At 45.9% G+C, this 18,483-nt stretch overlaps 8 non-coding genes across 8 annotated transcripts; all 8 read right to left on the bottom strand.

The window, feature by feature from the left end:
• Window positions 1-569: 569 nt before the first annotated feature.
• Window positions 570-652, bottom strand: TRNAL-CAG (transfer RNA leucine (anticodon CAG)). Its single transcript has one exon. It is a non-coding gene; the product is annotated as a tRNA-Leu (tRNA).
• A 3,555-nt stretch (window positions 653-4,207) lies between these two features.
• On the bottom strand, window positions 4,208-4,290 carry TRNAL-CAG (transfer RNA leucine (anticodon CAG)). Its single transcript has one exon. It is a non-coding gene; the product is annotated as a tRNA-Leu (tRNA).
• Window positions 4,291-6,634: 2,344 nt separating this feature from the next.
• On the bottom strand, window positions 6,635-6,717 carry TRNAL-AAG (transfer RNA leucine (anticodon AAG)). Its single transcript has one exon. It is a non-coding gene; the product is annotated as a tRNA-Leu (tRNA).
• A 3,558-nt stretch (window positions 6,718-10,275) lies between these two features.
• On the bottom strand, window positions 10,276-10,358 carry TRNAL-CAG (transfer RNA leucine (anticodon CAG)). The gene has a single exon. It is a non-coding gene; the product is annotated as a tRNA-Leu (tRNA).
• A 1,131-nt stretch (window positions 10,359-11,489) lies between these two features.
• TRNAL-CAG (transfer RNA leucine (anticodon CAG)) lies at window positions 11,490-11,572 on the bottom strand. Its single transcript has one exon. It is a non-coding gene; the product is annotated as a tRNA-Leu (tRNA).
• Window positions 11,573-15,133: 3,561 nt separating this feature from the next.
• On the bottom strand, window positions 15,134-15,216 carry TRNAL-CAG (transfer RNA leucine (anticodon CAG)). The gene has a single exon. It is a non-coding gene; the product is annotated as a tRNA-Leu (tRNA).
• Window positions 15,217-16,347: 1,131 nt separating this feature from the next.
• On the bottom strand, window positions 16,348-16,430 carry TRNAL-CAG (transfer RNA leucine (anticodon CAG)). Its single transcript has one exon. It is a non-coding gene; the product is annotated as a tRNA-Leu (tRNA).
• Window positions 16,431-17,561: 1,131 nt separating this feature from the next.
• On the bottom strand, window positions 17,562-17,644 carry TRNAL-CAG (transfer RNA leucine (anticodon CAG)). Its single transcript has one exon. It is a non-coding gene; the product is annotated as a tRNA-Leu (tRNA).
• Window positions 17,645-18,483: the final 839 nt, after the last annotated feature.

The following is an 18,483-nucleotide window of genomic DNA, read 5'->3' as shown; positions in this document are numbered from 1 at the left end:
TGTTGTGTTCGTCATGGGCACGCCTATGATGCACACCAAGGGAGGTAGGGAGTGTTAGTCTCCCCTGAGTTTTGGAGTTGGATGGTAGGCGCGGTGACGTGGAACCGGAGAGAATAAAAGGTCAGGGAAGGTGTTCCTCGTGGCCAATGACTCTATATTATTCTCTGAGTATTTATTAAAACTTATCTGCGAAACAGGCACCGTGTGTGCACGATGCAACACACCACTCCCATGCCCTGAATACAGAAGTTAAAAACCAGCTGTGATTGGGACGCAGGGGACCCTGGTGCCACTGAACCTTCTGCACTGTGAACCTGCTGAACTATCGACAGCTGCGCTCTTGATATGTAGGGTCGAAACCTTTATCTCTGCCCCTCTATCACGATTTGTTGAAGATGCTGTGATTTCCCGCTTTACCGATTTACTGCGATTTAGCCAACTTCAGGAAATTAGTGCAAGCAACGGACAATAGATCTTATCGATAATTTACAGAAACTGTTGACATTGTTTTTGATACGGGTGTTTGGAAAAAAAAAGTCCAAAAATGTATCCACCTCGCAAAAGACACTTGTCAGAAGTGGGATTCGAACCCACGCCTCCAAAGGAGACTGCGACCTGAACGCAGCTCCTTAGACCACTCGGCCATCCTGACACTCTTGACACTGCACTGATGGCTCAATTTCCAGCTTATAAACCAAAATGAGTGCCATGTACTGAGTGAATGTTGTTTAATGTCCTCTGTATTTTCAATTCCAGACCTTCCTGCTCAGGGAAACAGTGGGATCTGAAGCTGATGAAGGAGAGAGGATGGATCATCCTGACAGTGGATCCGGTGGTGACTGCTACTAATTCTCAATCATCTACTACATGGGGTGTGGACATGCTGAATTTTGAGCCAGTGCACATGGCGGGTGGTGACTGCTACTAATTCTCAATCATCTACTACAGGGGGTGTGGACATGCAGAATTTGGAGCCAGTTCAAGATTCAGATCAGGAGGTGCCTGGCTCCATACCAATCAACTCAGTGCCTCTGAGACAAGGACTTGAACGGTACAGTTTGAGTCCTCGACCGCCATGCTCAACGCGGCTGCAAGGATTCGGGGTGGATTGACTGAATGTGGCATTTCTTGTTGTGTACCATTCTTGTATACTGGATTAGTATAGTATCTTTTTTTTGAGCAGCTATGTTTGTTTTGTATTGGTTAAGGAGAAATGTTGTGTTCGTTATGGGCACGCCTATGATGCACACCAAGGGAGGTAGGGAGTGTTAGTCTCCCCCGAGTTTTGGAGTTGGATGGTAGGCGCGGTGACGTTGAACCGGAGAGAATAAAAGGTCAGGGAAGGTGTTCCTCATGGCCAATGACTCTATATTATTCTCTGTGTATTTATTAAAACTTATCTGCGAAACAGGCACTGTGTGCACGATGCAACACACCCCTCCCATGCCCCGAATACAGAAGTTAAAAACCAGCTGTGATTGGGATGCAGGGGACCCTGGTGCCACTGAACCTTCTGCACTGTGAACCTGCTGAACTATTGACAGCTGTGCTTTTGATATGTAGGGTCGAAACCTTTAATTTGGCCCCTCTATCACGATTTGTTGAAGATGCTGTGATTTCCTGCTTTACCGTTTACTGCGATTTAGCAAACTTCAGGCAATTAGTGCAAGCAACGGACAATAGATCTTATCGATAATTTACAGAAACTGTTGACATTGTTTTTGATAAGGGTGCTTGGAAAAAAAAAAGTCCAAAAATGTATCCACCTCGCAAAAGACACTTGTGAGAAGAGGGGTTTGAACCCACGTCTCCAAGGGAGACTGTGACCTGAATGCAGCACCTTAGACCACCCGGCCATCCTGACACTCTTGACACCAGACTGATGGCTCAATTTCCAGCTTATAAACCAAAATGAGTGCCATGTACTGAGTGAATGTTATTTAATGTCCTCTGTATTTTCAATTCCAGACCTTCCTGCTCAGGGAAACAGTGGGATCTGAAGCTGATGAAGGAGAGAGGATGGATCATCCTGACAGTGAATCCGGTGGTGACTGCTACTAATTCTCAATCATCTACTACATGGGGTGTGGACATGCTGAATTTTGAGCCAGTGCACATGGCCGGTGGTGACTGCTACTAATTCTCAATCATCTACTACAAGGGGTGTGGACATGCAGAATTTGGAGCCAGTTCAAGATTCAGATCAGGAGGTGCCTGGCTCCATACCAATCAACCCAGTGCCTCTGAGACAAGGACTTGAACGGTACAGTTTGAGTCCTCGACCGCCATGCTCAACGCGGCTGCAAGGATTCGGGGTGGATTGACTGAATGTGGCATTTCTTGTTGTGTACTATTCTTGTATACTGGTTTAGTATAGTATCTTTTTTTTGAGCAGCTATGTTTGTTTTGTATTGGTTAAGGAGAAATGTTGTGTTCGTCATGGGCACTCCTATGATGCACACCAAGGGAGGTAGGGAGTGTTAGTCTCCCCCGAGTTTTGGAGTTGGATGGTAGGCGCGGTGACGTGGAACCGGAGAGAATAAAAGGTCAGGGAAGGTGTTCCTCGTGGCCAATGACTCTATATTATTCTCTGTGTATTTATTAAAACTTATCTGCGAAACAGGCACCGTGTGTGCACGATGCAACACACCCCTCCCATGCCCTGAATACAGAAGTTAAAAACCAGCTGTGATTGGGACACAGGGGACCCTGGTGCCACTGAACCTTCTGCACTGTGAACCTGCTGAACTATTGACAGCTGCGCTCTTGATATGTAGGGTCGAAACCTTTATCTCTGCCCCTCTATCACGATTTGTTGAAGATGCTGTGATTTCCCGCTTTACCGATTTACTGCGATTTAGCCAACTTCAGGAAATTAGTGCAAGCAACGGACAATAGATCTTATCGATAATTTACAGAAACTGTTGACATTGTTTTTGATACGGGTGCTTGGAAAAAAAAAGTCCAAAAATGTATCCACCTCGCAAAAGACACTTGTCAGAAGTGTCATTCGAACCCACGCCTCCAAAGGAGACTGCAACCTGAACGCAACGCCTTAGACCACTCGGCCATCCTGACACTATTGACACTGCACTGATGGCTCAATTTCCAGCTTATAAACCAAAATGAGTGCCATGTACTGAGTGAATGTTGTTTAATGTCCTCTGTATTTTCAATTCCAGACCTTCCTGCTCAGGGAAACAGTGGGATCTGAAGCTGATGAAGGAGAGAGGATGGATCATCCTGACAGTGAATCCGGTGGTGACTGCTACTAATTCTAAATCATCGACTACTTGGGGTGTGGACATGCAGAAGTTTGAACCAGTGCACATGGCCGGTGGTGACTGCTACTAATTCTCAATCATCTACTACAAGGGGTGTGGACATGCAGAATTTGGAGCCAGTTCAAGATTCAGATCAGGAGGTGCCTGGCTCCATACCAATCAACTCAGTGCCTCTGAGCAAGGACTTGAACGGTACAGTTTGAGTCCTCGACCGCCATGTTCAACGCGGCTGCAAGGATTCGGGGTGGACCGACTGAATGTGGCATTTCTTGTTGTGTACTATTCTTGTATACTGGATTAGTATAGTATCTTTTTTTTGAGCAGCTATGTTTGTTTTGTATTGGTTAAGGAGAAATGTTGTGTTCGTCATGGGCACGCCTATGATGCACACCAAGGGAGGTAGGGAGTGTTAGTCTCTCCTGAGTTTTGGAGTTGGATGGTAGGCGCGGTGACGTGGAACCGGAGAGAATAAAAGGCAGGGAAGGTGTTCCTCGTGGAAAATGACTCCATATTATTCTCTGTGTATTTATTAAAACTTATCTGCGAAACAGGCACCATGTGTGCACGATGCAACACACCCCTCCCATGCCCTGAATACAGAAGTTAAAAACCAGCTGTGATTGGGACGCAGGGGACCCTGGTGCCACTGAACCTTCTGCACTGTGAACCTGCTGAACTATTGACAGCTGCGCTCTTGATATGTAGGGTCAAAACCTTTATCTCTGCCCCTCTATCACTATTTGTTGAAGATGCTGTGATTTCCCGCTTTACCGATTTACTGCGATTTAGCCAACTTCAGGAAATTAGTGCAAGCAACGGACAATAGATCTTATCGATAATTTACAGAAACTGTTGACATTGTTTTTGATACGGGTGCTTGGAAAAAAAAAGTCACAAAATGTATCCACCTCGCAAAAGACACTTGTCAGAAGTGGGATTCGAACCCACGCCTCCAAAGGAGACTGCGACCTGAACGCAGCGCCTTAGACCACTCGGCCATCCTGACACTTGTAACACTGCACTGATGGCTCAATTTCCAGCTTATAAACCAAAATGAGTGCCATGTACTGAGTGAATGTTATTTAATGTCCTCTGTATTTTCAATTCCAGACCTTCCTGCTCAGGGAAACAGTGGGATCTGAAGCTGATGAAGGAGAGAGGATGGATCATCCTGACAGTGGATCCGGTGGTGACTGCTACTAATTCTCAATCATCTACTACATGGGGTGTGGACTTGCAGAATTTTGAGCCAGTGCATATGGCCGGTGGTGACTGCTACTAATTCTCAATCATCTACTACAGGGGGTGTGGACATGCAGAATTTGGAGCCAGTTCAAGATTCAGATCAGGAGGTGCCTGGCTCCATACCAATCAACTCAGTGCCTCTGAGACAAGGACTTGAACGGTACAGTTTGAGTCCTCGACCGCCATGCTCAACGCGGCTGCAAGGATTCGGGGTGGATTGACTGAATGTGGTATTTATTGTTGTGTACTATTCTTGTATACTGGTTTAGTATAGTATCTTTTTTTTGAGCAGCTATGTTTGTTTTGTATTGGTTAAGGAGAAATGTTGTGTTCGTCATGGGCACGCCTATGATGCACACCAAGGGAGGTAGGGAGTGTTAGTCTCCCCCGAGTTTTGGAGTTGGATGGTAGGCGCGGTGACGTGGAACCGGAGAGAATAAAAGGTCAGGGAAGGTGTTCCTCGTGGCCAATGACTCTATATTATTCCCTGTGTATTTATTAAAACTTATCTGCGAAACAGGCACCGTGTGTGCACGATGCAACACACCCCTCCCATGCCCTGAATACAGAAGTTAAAAACCAGCTGTGATTGGGAAGCAGGGGACCCTGGTGCCACTGAACCTTCTGCACTGTGAACCTGCTGAACTATTGACAGCTGCGCTCTTGATATGTACGGTCGAAACCTTTATCTCTGCCCCTCTATCACGATTTGTTGAAGATGCTGTGATTTCCCGCTTTACCGATTTACTGCGATTTAGCCAACTTCAGAAAATTAGTGCAAGCAACGGACAATAGATCTTATCGATAATTTACAGAAACTGTTGACATTGTTTTTGATACGGGTGCTTGGAAAAAAAAAGTCCAAAAATGTATCCACCTCGCAAAAGACACTTGTCAGAAGTGGGATTCGAACCCACGCCTCCAAAGGAGACTGTGACCTGAACGCAGCGCCTTAGACCACTCGCCATCCTGACACTCTTAACACTGCGCTGATGGCTCAATTTCCAGCTTATAAACCAAAATGAGTGCCATGTACTGAGTGAATTTTGTTTAATGTCCTCTGTATTTTCAATTCCAGACCTTCCTGCTCAGGGAAACAGTGGGATCTGAAGCTGATGAAGGAGAGAGGATGGATCATCCTGACAGTGAATCCGGTGGTGACTGCTTCTAATTCGCAATCATCGACTACTTGGGGTGTGTACATGCAGAAGTTTGAGCCAGTGCACATGGCCGGTGGTGACTGCTACTAATTCTCAATCATCTACTACAAGGGGTGTGGACATGCAGAATTTGGAGCCAGTTCAAGATTCAGATCAGGAGGTGCCTGGCTCCATACCAATCAACTCAGTGCCTCTGAGACAAGGACTTGAACGGTACAGTTTGAGTCCTCGACCGCCATGCTCAACGCGGCTGCAAGGATTCGGGGTGGATTGACTGAATGTGGCATTTCTTTTTGTGTACTATTCTTGTATACTGGATTAGTATAGTATCTTTTTTTTGAGCAGCTATGTTTGTTTTGTATTGGTTAAGGAGAAATGTTGTGTTCGTCATGGGCACGCCTATGATGCACACCAAGGGAGGTAGGGAGTGTTAGTCTCCCCCAACTTTTGGAGTTGGATGGTAGGCGCGGTGAAGTGGAACCGGAGAGAATAAAAGGTCAGGGAAGGTGTTCCTCGTGGCCAAAGACTGTATATTATTCTCTGTGTATTTATTAAAACTTATCTGCGAAAGAGGCACCGTGTGTGCACGATGCAACACACCCCTCCCATGCCCTGAATACAGAAGTTAAAAACCAGCTGTGATTGGGACGCAGGGGACCCTGGTGCCACTGAACCTTCTGCACTGTGAACCTGCTGAACTATTGACAGCTGCGCTCTTGATATGTAGGGTCGAAACCTTTATCTCTGCCCCTCTATCACGATTTGTTGAAGATTCTGTGATTTCCCGCTTTACCGATTTACTGCGATTTAGCCAACTTCAGGAAATTAGTGCAAGCAACGGACAATAGATCTTATCGATAATTTACAGAAACTGTTGACATTGTTTTTGATACGGGTGCTTGGAAAAAAAAAGTCCAAAAATGTATCCACCTCGCAAAAGACACTAGTCAGAAGCGGGATTCGAACCCATGCCTCCAAAGGAGACTGCGATCTTAACGCAGCGCCTTAGACCACTCGGCCATCCTGACACTCTTAACACTGCACTGATGGCTCAATTTCCAGCTTATAAACCAAAATGAGTGCCATGTACTGAGTGAATTTTGTTTAATGTCCTCTGTATTTTCAATTCCAGACCTTCCTGCTCAGGGAAACAGTGGGATCTGAAGCTGATGAAGGAGAGAGGATGGATCATCCTGACAGTGAATCCGGTGGTGACTGCTACTAATTCGCAATCATCGACTACTTGGGGTGTGGACATGCAGAAGTTTGAGCCAGTGCACATGGCCGGTGGTGACTGCTACTAATTCTCAATCATCTACTACAAGGGGTGTTGACATGCAGAATTTGGAGCCAGTTCAAGATTCAGATCAGGAGGTGCCTGGCTCCATACCAATCAACTCAGTGCCTCTGAGACAAGGACTTGAACGGTACAGTTTGAGTCCTCGACCGCCATGCTCAACGCGGCTGCAAGGATTCGGGGTGGATTGACTGAATGTGGCATTTCTTGTTGTGTACTATTCTTGTATACTGGATTAGTATAGTATCTTTTTTTTGAGCAGCTATGTTTGTTTTGTATTGGTTAAGGAGAAATGTTGTGTTCGTCATGGGCACGCCTATGATGCACACCAAGGGAGGTAGGGAGTGTTAGTCTCCCCCGAGTTTTGGAGTTGGGTGGTAGGCTCGGTGACGTGGAACCGGAGAGAATAAAAGGTCAGGGAAGGTGTTCCTCGTGGCCAATGACTCTATATTATTCTCTGTGTATTTATTCAAACGTATTTGCGAAACAGGCACTTTGTGTGCACAATGCAACACACCCCTCCCATGCCCTGAATACAGAAGTTAAAAACCAGCTGTGATTGGGACGCAGGGGACCCTGGTGCCACTGAACCTTCTGCACTGTGAACCTGCTGAACTATTGACAGCTGTGCTTTTGATATGTAGGGTCGAAACCTTTATCTCGGCCCCTCTATCACGATTTGTTGAAGATGCTGTGATTTCCTGCTTTACCGATTTACTGCGATTTTGCAAACTTCAGGCAATTAGTGCAAGCAACGGACAATAGATCTTATCGATAATTTACAGAAACTGTTGACATTGTTTTTGATAAGGGTGCTTGGAAAAAAAAAAGTCCAAAAATGTATTCACCTCGCAAAAGACACTGGTGAGAAGAGGGGTTTGAACCCACGTCTCCAAGGGAGACTGTGACCTGAATGCAGCACCTTAGACCACCCGGCCATCCTGACACTCTTGACACCAGACTGATGGCTCAATTTCCAGCTTATAAACCAAAATGAGTGCCATGTACTGAGTGAATGTTATTTAATGTCCTCTGTATTTTCAATTCCAGACCTTCCTGCTCAGGGAAACAGTGGGATCTGAAGCTGATGAAGGAGAGAGGATGGATCATCCTGACAGTGAATCCGTTGGTGACTGCTACTAATTCTCGATCATCTACTACATGGGGTGTGGACATGCTGAATTTTGAGCCAGTGCACATGGCCGGTGGTGACTGCTACTAATTCTCAATCATCTACTACAAGGGGTGTGGACATGCAGAATTTGGAGCCAGTTCAAGATTCAGATCAGGAGGTGCCTGGCTCCATACCAATCAACCCAGTGCCTCTGAGACAAGGACTTGAACGGTACAGTTTGAGTCCTCGACCGCCATGCTCAACGCGGCTGCAAGGATTCGGGGTGGATTGACTGAATGTGGCATTTCTTGTTGTGTACTATTCTTGTATACTGGTTTAGTATAGTATCTTTTTTTTGAGCAGCTATGTTTGTTTTGTATTGGTTAAGGAGAAATGTTGTGTTCGTCATGGGCACTCCTATGATGCACACCAAGGGAGGTAGGGAGTGTTAGTCTCCCCCGAGTTTTGGAGTTGGATGGTAGGCGCGGTGACGTGGAACCGGAGAGAATAAAAGGTCAGGGAAGGTGTTCCTCGTGGCCAATGACTCTATATTATTCTCTGTGTATTTATTAAAACTTATCTGCGAAACAGGCACCGTGTGTGCACGATGCAACACACCCCTCCCATGCCCTGAATACAGAAGTTAAAAACCAGCTGTGATTGGGACACAGGGGACCCTGGTGCCACTGAACCTTCTGCACTGTGAACCTGCTGAACTATTAACAGCTGCGCTCTTGATATGTAGGGTCGAAACCTTTATCTCTGCCCCTCTATCACGATTTGTTGAAGATGCTGTGATTTCCCGCTTTACCGATTTACTGCGATTTAGCCAACTTCAGGAAATTAGTGCAAGCAACGGACAATAGATCTTATCGATAATTTACAGAAACTGTTGACATTGTTTTTGATACGGGTGCTTGGAAAAAAAAAGTCCAAAAATGTATCCACCTCGCAAAAGACACTTGTCAGAAGTGTCATTCGAACCCACGCCTCCAAAGGAGACTGCAACCTGAACGCAACGCCTTAGACCACTCGGCCATCCTGACACTATTGACACTGCACTGATGGCTCAATTTCCAGCTTATAAACCAAAATGAGTGCCATGTACTGAGTGAATGTTGTTTAATGTCCTCTGTATTTTCAATTCCAGACCTTCCTGCTCAGGGAAACAGTGGGATCTGAAGCTGATGAAGGAGAGAGGATGGATCATCCTGACAGTGAATCCGGTGGTGACTGCTACTAATTCTAAATCATCGACTACTTGGGGTGTGGACATGCAGAAGTTTGAACCAGTGCACATGGCCGGTGGTGACTGCTACTAATTCTCAATCATCTACTACAAGGGGTGTGGACATGCAGAATTTGGAGCCAGTTCAAGATTCAGATCAGGAGGTGCCTGGCTCCATACCAATCAACTCAGTGCCTCTGAGCAAGGACTTGAACGGTACAGTTTGAGTCCTCGACCGCCATGTTCAACGCGGCTGCAAGGATTCGGGGTGGACCGACTGAATGTGGCATTTCTTGTTGTGTACTATTCTTGTATACTGGATTAGTATAGTATCTTTTTTTTGAGCAGCTATGTTTGTTTTGTATTGGTTAAGGAGAAATGTTGTGTTCGTCATGGGCACGCCTATGATGCACACCAAGGGAGGTAGGGAGTGTTAGTCTCTCCTGAGTTTTGGAGTTGGATGGTAGGCGCGGTGACGTGGAACCGGAGAGAATAAAAGGCAGGGAAGGTGTTCCTCGTGGAAAATGACTCCATATTATTCTCTGTGTATTTATTAAAACTTATCTGCGAAACAGGCACCATGTGTGCACGATGCAACACACCCCTCCCATGCCCTGAATACAGAAGTTAAAAACCAGCTGTGATTGGGACGCAGGGGACCCTGGTGCCACTGAACCTTCTGCACTGTGAACCTGCTGAACTATTGACAGCTGCGCTCTTGATATGTAGGGTCAAAACCTTTATCTCTGCCCCTCTATCACTATTTGTTGAAGATGCTGTGATTTCCCGCTTTACCGATTTACTGCGATTTAGCCAACTTCAGGAAATTAGTGCAAGCAACGGACAATAGATCTTATCGATAATTTACAGAAACTGTTGACATTGTTTTTGATACGGGTGCTTGGAAAAAAAAAGTCACAAAATGTATCCACCTCGCAAAAGACACTTGTCAGAAGTGGGATTCGAACCCACGCCTCCAAAGGAGACTGCGACCTGAACGCAGCGCCTTAGACCACTCGGCCATCCTGACACTTGTAACACTGCACTGATGGCTCAATTTCCAGCTTATAAACCAAAATGAGTGCCATGTACTGAGTGAATGTTATTTAATGTCCTCTGTATTTTCAATTCCAGACCTTCCTGCTCAGGGAAACAGTGGGATCTGAAGCTGATGAAGGAGAGAGGATGGATCATCCTGACAGTGGATCCGGTGGTGACTGCTACTAATTCTCAATCATCTACTACATGGGGTGTGGACTTGCAGAATTTTGAGCCAGTGCATATGGCCGGTGGTGACTGCTACTAATTCTCAATCATCTACTACAGGGGGTGTGGACATGCAGAATTTGGAGCCAGTTCAAGATTCAGATCAGGAGGTGCCTGGCTCCATACCAATCAACTCAGTGCCTCTGAGACAAGGACTTGAACGGTACAGTTTGAGTCCTCGACCGCCATGCTCAACGCGGCTGCAAGGATTCGGGGTGGATTGACTGAATGTGGTATTTATTGTTGTGTACTATTCTTGTATACTGGTTTAGTATAGTATCTTTTTTTTGAGCAGCTATGTTTGTTTTGTATTGGTTAAGGAGAAATGTTGTGTTCGTCATGGGCACGCCTATGATGCACACCAAGGGAGGTAGGGAGTGTTAGTCTCCCCCGAGTTTTGGAGTTGGATGGTAGGCGCGGTGACGTGGAACCGGAGAGAATAAAAGGTCAGGGAAGGTGTTCCTCGTGGCCAATGACTCTATATTATTCCCTGTGTATTTATTAAAACTTATCTGCGAAACAGGCACCGTGTGTGCACGATGCAACACACCCCTCCCATGCCCTGAATACAGAAGTTAAAAACCAGCTGTGATTGGGACGCAGGGGACCCTGGTGCCACTGAACCTTCTGCACTGTGAACCTGCTGAACTATTGACAGCTGCGCTCTTGATATGTAGGGTCGAAATCTTTATCTCTGCCCCTCTATTACGATTTGTTGAAGATGCTGTGATTTCCCGCTTTACCGATTTACTGCGATTTAGCCAACTTCAGGAAATTAGTGCAAGCAACGGACAATAGATCTTATCGATAATTTACAGAAACTGTTGACATTGTTTTTGATACGGGTGCTTGGAAAAAAAAAGTCCAAAAATGTATCCACCTCGCAAAAGACATTTGTCAGAAGTGGGATTCGAACCCACGCCTCCAAAGGAGACTGCGACCTGAACACAGCGCCTTAGACCACTCAGCCATCCTGACACTCTTGACACTGCACTGATGGCTCAATTTCCATCTTATAAACCAAAATGAGTGCCATGTTCTGAGTGAATGTTGTTTAATGTCCTCTGTATTTTCAATTCCAGACCTTCCTGCTCAGGGAAACAGTGGGATCTGAAGCTGATGAAGGAGAGAGGATGGATCATCCTGACAGTGAATCCGGTGGTGACTGCTACTAATTCTCAATCATCTACTACATAGGGTGTGGACTTGCAGAATTTTGAGCCAGTGCATATGGCCGGTGGTGACTGCTACTAATTCTCAATCATCTACTACAGGGGGTGTGGACATGCAGAATTTGGAGCCAGTTCAAGATTCAGATCAGGAGGTGCCTGGCTCCATACCAATCAACTCAGTGCCTCTGAGACAAAGACTTGAACGGTACAGTTTGAGTCCTCGACCGCCATGCTCAACGCGGCTGCAAGGATTCGGGGTGGATTTACTGAATGTGGTATTTATTGTTGTGTACTATTCTTGTATACTGGATTAGTATAGTATCTTTTTTTTGAGCAGCTATGTTTGTTTTGTACTGGTTAAGGAGAAATGTTGTGTTCGTCATGGGCACGCCCATGATGCACACCAAGGGAGGTAGGGAGTGTTAGTCTCCCCCGAGTTTTGGACTTGGATGGTAGGTGCGGTGATGTAGAATTGGAGAGAATAAAAGGTAGGGGAAGGTGTTCCTCGTGGCTAAAGACTCCATATTATTCTTTGTGTATTTATTAAAACTTCTCTGCAAAACAGGCACTGTGTGTGCAAGACGCAACACCCCCACCCCTCCCATCCCCTGAATACAGAATTTAAAAACCAGCTGTGATTGGGACGCAGGGGACCCTGGTGCCACTGAACCTTCGGCACTGTGAACCTGCTGAACTATTGACAGCTGCGCTTTTGATATGTACGGTCGAAACCTTTATCTCGGCCCCTCTATCACGATTTGTTAAAGATGCAGTGATTTCCTGCTTTACCGATTTATTGCGATTTAGCCAACTTCAGGCAATTAGTGCAAGCAACGGAAAATAGATCTTATCGATAATTTTCAGAAACTGTTGACATTGTTTTTGATACGGTGCTTGGGAAAAAAAAGTCCAAAAATGTATCCACCTCGCAAAATACACTTGTCAGAAGTGGGATTTGAACCCACAACTCCAAGGGAGGCTGTGACCTGAACGCAGCGCCTTAGACCACTCAGCCATCCTGGCACTCTTGACACTCCACTGATGGCTCAATTTCCAGCTTATAAACCAAAATGAGTGCCATGTACTGAGTGAATGTTGTTTAATGTCCTCTGTATTTTCAATTCCAGAACTTCCTGCTCAGGGAAGCAGTGGGATCTGAAGCTGATGAAGGAGAGAGGATGGATCATTCTGACAGTGAATCCGGTGGTGACTGCTACTAATTCTCAATCATCGACTACTTGGGATGTGGACATGCAGAAGTTTGAGCCAGTGCACATGGCCGGTGGTGACTGCTACTAATTCTCAATCATCTACTACAAGGGGTGTGGACATGCAGAATTTGGAGCCAGTTCAAGATTCAGATCAGGAGGTGCCTGGCTCCATACCAATCAACTCAGTGTCTCTGAGACAAGGACTTGAACGGTACAGTTTGAGTCCTCGACCGCCATGCTCAACGCGGCTGCAAGGATTCGGGGTGGATTGACTGAATGTGGCATTTCTTGTTGTGTACTATTCTTGTATACTGGATGAGTATAGTATCTTTTTTTTGAGCAGCTATGTTTGTTTTGTATTGGTTAAGGAGAAATGTTGTGTTCGTCATGGGCACGCCTATGATGCACACCAAGGGAGGTAGGGAGTGTTAGTCTCCCCCAACTTTTGGAGTTGGATGGTAGGCGCGGTGACGTGGAACCGGAGAGAATAAAAGGTCAGGGAAGGTGTTCCTCGTGGCCAATGACTCTATATTATTCTCTGTGTATTTATTAAAACTTATCTGCGAAACAGGCACCGTGTGTGCACGATGCAACACACCCCTCCCATGCCCTGAATACAGAAGTTAAAAACCAGCTGTGATTGGGACGCAGGGGACCCTGGTGCCACTGAACCTTCTGCACTGTGAACCTGCTGAACTATTGATAGCTGCGCTCTTGATATGTAGGGTCGAAACCTTTATCTCTGCCCCTCTATCACGATTTGTTGAAGATGCTGTGATTTCACGCTTTACCGATTTACTGCGATTTAGCCAACTTAGGAAAATTAGTGCAAGCAACGGACAATAGATCTTATCGATAATTTACAGAAACTGTTGACATTATTTTTGATACGGGTGCTTGGAAAAAAAAAGTCCAAAAATTTATCCACCTCGCAAAAGACTCTTGTCAGAAGTGGGATTCGAATCCACGTCTCCAAAGGAGACTGCGACCTGAACGCAGCGCCTTAGACCACTCGCCATCCTGACACTCTTAACGCTGCGCTGACGGCTCAATTTCCAGCTTATAAACCAAAATGAGTGCCATGTACTGAGTGAATTTTGTTTAATGTCCTCTGTATTTTCAATTCCAGACCTTCCTGCTCAGGGAAACAGTGGGATCTGAAGCTGATGAAGGAGAGAGGATGGATCATCCTGACAGTGAATCCGGTGGTGACTGCTACTAATTCGCAATCATCGACTACTTGGGGTGTGGACATGCAGAAGTTTGAGCCAGTGCACATGGCCGGTGGTGACTGCTACTAATTCTCAATCATCTACTACAAGGGGTGTGGACATGCAGAATTTGGAGCCAGTTCAAGATTCAGATCAGGAGGTGCCTGGCTCCATACCAATCAACTCAGTGCCTCTGAGACAAGGACTTGAACGGTACAGTTTGAGACCTCGACCGCCATGCTCAACGCGGCTGCAAGGATTCGGGGTGGATTGACTGAATGTGGCATTTCTTTTTGTGTACTATTCTTGTATACTGGATTAGTATAGTATCTTTTTTTTGAGCAGCTATGTTTGTTTTGTATTGGTTAAGGAGAAATGTTGTGTTCGTCATGGGCACGCCTATGATGCACACCAAGGGAGGTAGGGAGTGTTAGTCTCCCCCAACTTTTGGAGTTGGATGGTAGGCGCGGTGACGTGGAACCGGAGAGAATAAAAGGTCAGGGAAGGTGTTCCTCGTGGCCAATGACTCTATATTATTCTCTGTGTATTTATTAAAACTTATCTGCGAAAGAGGCACTGTGTGTGCACGATGCAACACACCCCTCCCATGCCCTGAATACAGAAGTTAAAAACCAGCTGTGATTGGGACGCAGGGGACCCTGGTGCCACTGAACCTTCTGCACTGTGAACCTGCTGAACTATTGACAGCTGCGCTCTTGATATGTAGGGTCGAAACCTTTATCTCTGCCCCTCTATCACGATTTGTTGAAGATGCTGTGATTTCCCGCTTTACCGATTTACTGCGATTTAGCCAACTTCAGGAAATTAGTGCAAGCAACGGACAATAGATCTTATCGATAATTTACAGAAACTGTTGACATTGTTTTTGATACGGGTGCTTGGGAAAAAAAAGTCCAAAAATGTATCCACCTCGCAAAAGACACTAGTCAGAAGTGGGATTCAAACCCACGCCTCCAAAGGAGACTGCAATCTGAAAGCAGCGCCTTAGACCACTCGGCCATCCTGACACTCTTAACACTGCACTGATGGCTCAATTTCCAGCTTATAAACCAAAATGAGTGCAATGTACTGAGTGAATTTTGTTTAATGTCCTCTGTATTTTCAATTCCAGACCTTCCTGCTCAGGGAAACAGTGGGATCTGAAGCTGATGAAGGAGAGAGGATGGATCATCCTGACAGTGAATCCGGTGGTGACTGCTACTAATTCGCAATCATCGACTACTTGGGGTGTGGACATGCAGAAGTTTGAGCCAGTGCACATGGCCGGTGGTGACTGCTACTAATTCTCAAACATCTACTACAAGGGGTGTGGACATGCAGAATTTGGAGCCAGTTCAAGATTCAGATCAGGAGGTGCCTGGCTCCATACCAATCAACTCAGTGCCTCTGAGACAAGGACTTGAACGGTACAGTTTGAGTCCTCGACCGCCATGCTCAACGCGGCTGCAAGGATTCGGGGTGGATTGACTGAATGTGGCATTTCTTGTTGTGTACTATTCTTGTATACTGGATTAGTATAGTATCTTTTTTTTGAGCAGCTATGTTTGTTTTGTATTGGTTAAGGAGAAATGTTGTGTTCGTCATGGGCACGCCTATGATGCACACCAAGGGAGGTAGGGAGTGTTAGTCTCCCCCAACTTTTGGAGTTGGATGGTAGGCGCGGTGACGTGGAACCGGAGAGAATAAAAGGTCAGGGAAGGTGTTCCTCGTGGCCAATGACTCTATATTATTCTCTGTGTATTTATTAAAACTTATCTGCGAAAGAGGCACTGTGTGTGCACGATGCAACACACCCCTCCCATGCCCTGAATACAGAAGTTAAAAACCAGCTGTGATTGGGACGCAGGGGACCCTGGTGCCACTGAACCTTCTGCACTGTGAACCTGCTGAACTATTGACAGCTGCGCTCTTGATATGTAGGGTCGAAACCTTTATCTCTGCCCCTCTATCACGATTTGTTGAAGATGCTGTGATTTCCCGCTTTACCGATTTACTGCGATTTAGCCAACTTCAGGAAATTAGTGCAAGCAACGGACAATAGATCTTATCGATAATTTACAGAAACTGTTGACATTGTTTTTGATACGGGTGCTTGGGAAAAAAAAGTCCAAAAATGTATCCACCTCGCAAAAGACACTAGTCAGAAGTGGGATTCAAACCCACGCCTCCAAAGGAGACTGCAATCTGAAAGCAGCGCCTTAGACCACTCGGCCATCCTGACACTCTTAACACTGCACTGATGGCTCAATTTCCAGCTTATAAACCAAAATGAGTGCAATGTACTGAGTGAATTTTGTTTAATGTCCTCTGTATTTTCAATTCCAGACCTTCCTGCTCAGGGAAACAGTGGGATCTGAAGCTGATGAAGGAGAGAGGATGGATCATCCTGACAGTGAATCCGGTGGTGACTGCTACTAATTCGCAATCATCGACTACTTGGGGTGTGGACATGCAGAAGTTTGAGCCAGTGCACATGGCCGGTGGTGACTGCTACTAATTCTCAAACCTCTACTACAAGGGGTGTGGACATGCAGAATTTGGAGCCAGTTCAAGATTCAGATCAGGAGGTGCCTGGCTCCATACCAATCAACTCAGTGCCTCTGAGACAAGGACTTGAACGGTACAGTTTGAGTCCTCGACCGCCATGCTCAACGCGGCTGCAAGGATTCGGGGTGGATTGACTGAATGTGGCATTTCTTGTTGTGTACTATTCTTGTATACTGGATTAGTATAGTATCTTTTTTTTGAGCAGCTATGTTTGTTTTGTATTGGTTAAGGAGAAATGTTGTGTTCGTCATGGGCACGCCTATGATGCACACCAAGGGAGGTAGGGAGTGTTAGTCTCCCCCAACTTTTGGAGTTGGATGGTAGGCGCGGTGATGTGGAACCGGAGAGAATAAAAGGTCAGGGAAGGTGTTCCTCGTGGCCAATGACTCTATATTATTCTCTGTGTATTTATTAAAACTTATCTGCGAAACAGGCACCGTGTGTGCACGATGCAACACAAGCCTCCCATGCCCTGAATACAGAAGTTAAAAACCAGCTGTGATTGGGACGCAGGGGACCCTGGTGCCACTGAACCTTCTGCACTGTGAACCTGCTGAACTATTGACAGCTGCGCTCTTGATTTGTAGGGTCGAAACCTTTATCTCTGCCCCTCTATCACGATTTGTTGAAGATGCTGTGATTTCCCGCTTTACCGATTTACTGCGATTTAGCCAACTTCAGGAAATTAGTGCAAGCAACGGACAATAGATCTTATCGATAATTTACAGAAACTGTTGACATTGTTTTTGATACGGGTGCTTGGAAAAAAAAAGTCCAAAAATGTATCCACCTCGCAAAAGACACTAGTCAGAAGTGGGATTCAAACCCACGCCTCCAAAGGAGACTGCAATCTGAACGCAGCGCCTTAGACCACTCGGCCATCCTGACACTCTTAACACTGCACTGATGGCTCAATTTCCAGCTTATAAACCAAAATGAGTGCGATGTACTGAGTGAATGTTGTTTAATGTCCTCTGTATTTTCAATTCCAGACCTTCCTGCTCAGGGAAACAGTGGGATCTGAAGCTGATGAAGGAGAGAGGATGGATCATCCTGACAGTGAATCCGGTGGTGACTGCTACTAATTCGCAATCATCGACTACTTGGGGTGTGGACATGCAGAAGTTTGAGCCAGTGCACATGGCCGGTGGTGACTGCTACTAATTCTCAAACATCTACTACAAGGGGTGTGGACATGCAGAATTTGGAGCCAGTTCAAGATTCAGATCAGGAGGTGCCTGGCTCCATACCAATCAACTCAGTGCCTCTGAGACAAGAACTTGAACGGTACAGTTTGAGTCCTCGACCGCCATGCTCAACGCGGCTGCAAGGATTCGGGGTGGATTGACTGAATGTGGAATTTCTTGTTGTGTACTATTCTTGTATACTGGTTTAGTATAGTATCTTTTTTTTGAGCAGCTATGTTTGTTTTGTATTGGTTAAGGAGAAATGTTGTGTTCGTCATGGGCACGACTATGATGCACACCAAGGGAGGTAGGGAGTGTTAGTCTCCCCCAACTTTTGGAGTTGGATGGTAGGCGCAGTGACGTGGAACCGGAGAGAATAAAAGGTCAGGGAAGGTGTTCCTCGTGGCCAATGACTCTATATTATTCTCTGTGTATTTATTAAAACTTATCTGCGAAACAGGCACCGTGTGTGCACGATGCAACACACCCCTCCCATGCCCTGAATACAGAAGTTAAAAACCAGCTGTGATTGGGACGCAG

The sequence above is a fragment of the Pleurodeles waltl genome, unplaced genomic scaffold, assembly GCF_031143425.1.
Source record: "Pleurodeles waltl isolate 20211129_DDA unplaced genomic scaffold, aPleWal1.hap1.20221129 scaffold_39, whole genome shotgun sequence".
Classification (NCBI taxonomy): Eukaryota; Metazoa; Chordata; class Amphibia; order Caudata; family Salamandridae; genus Pleurodeles; species Pleurodeles waltl.
This window is presented reverse-complemented; position numbering and strand designations above follow the sequence as displayed.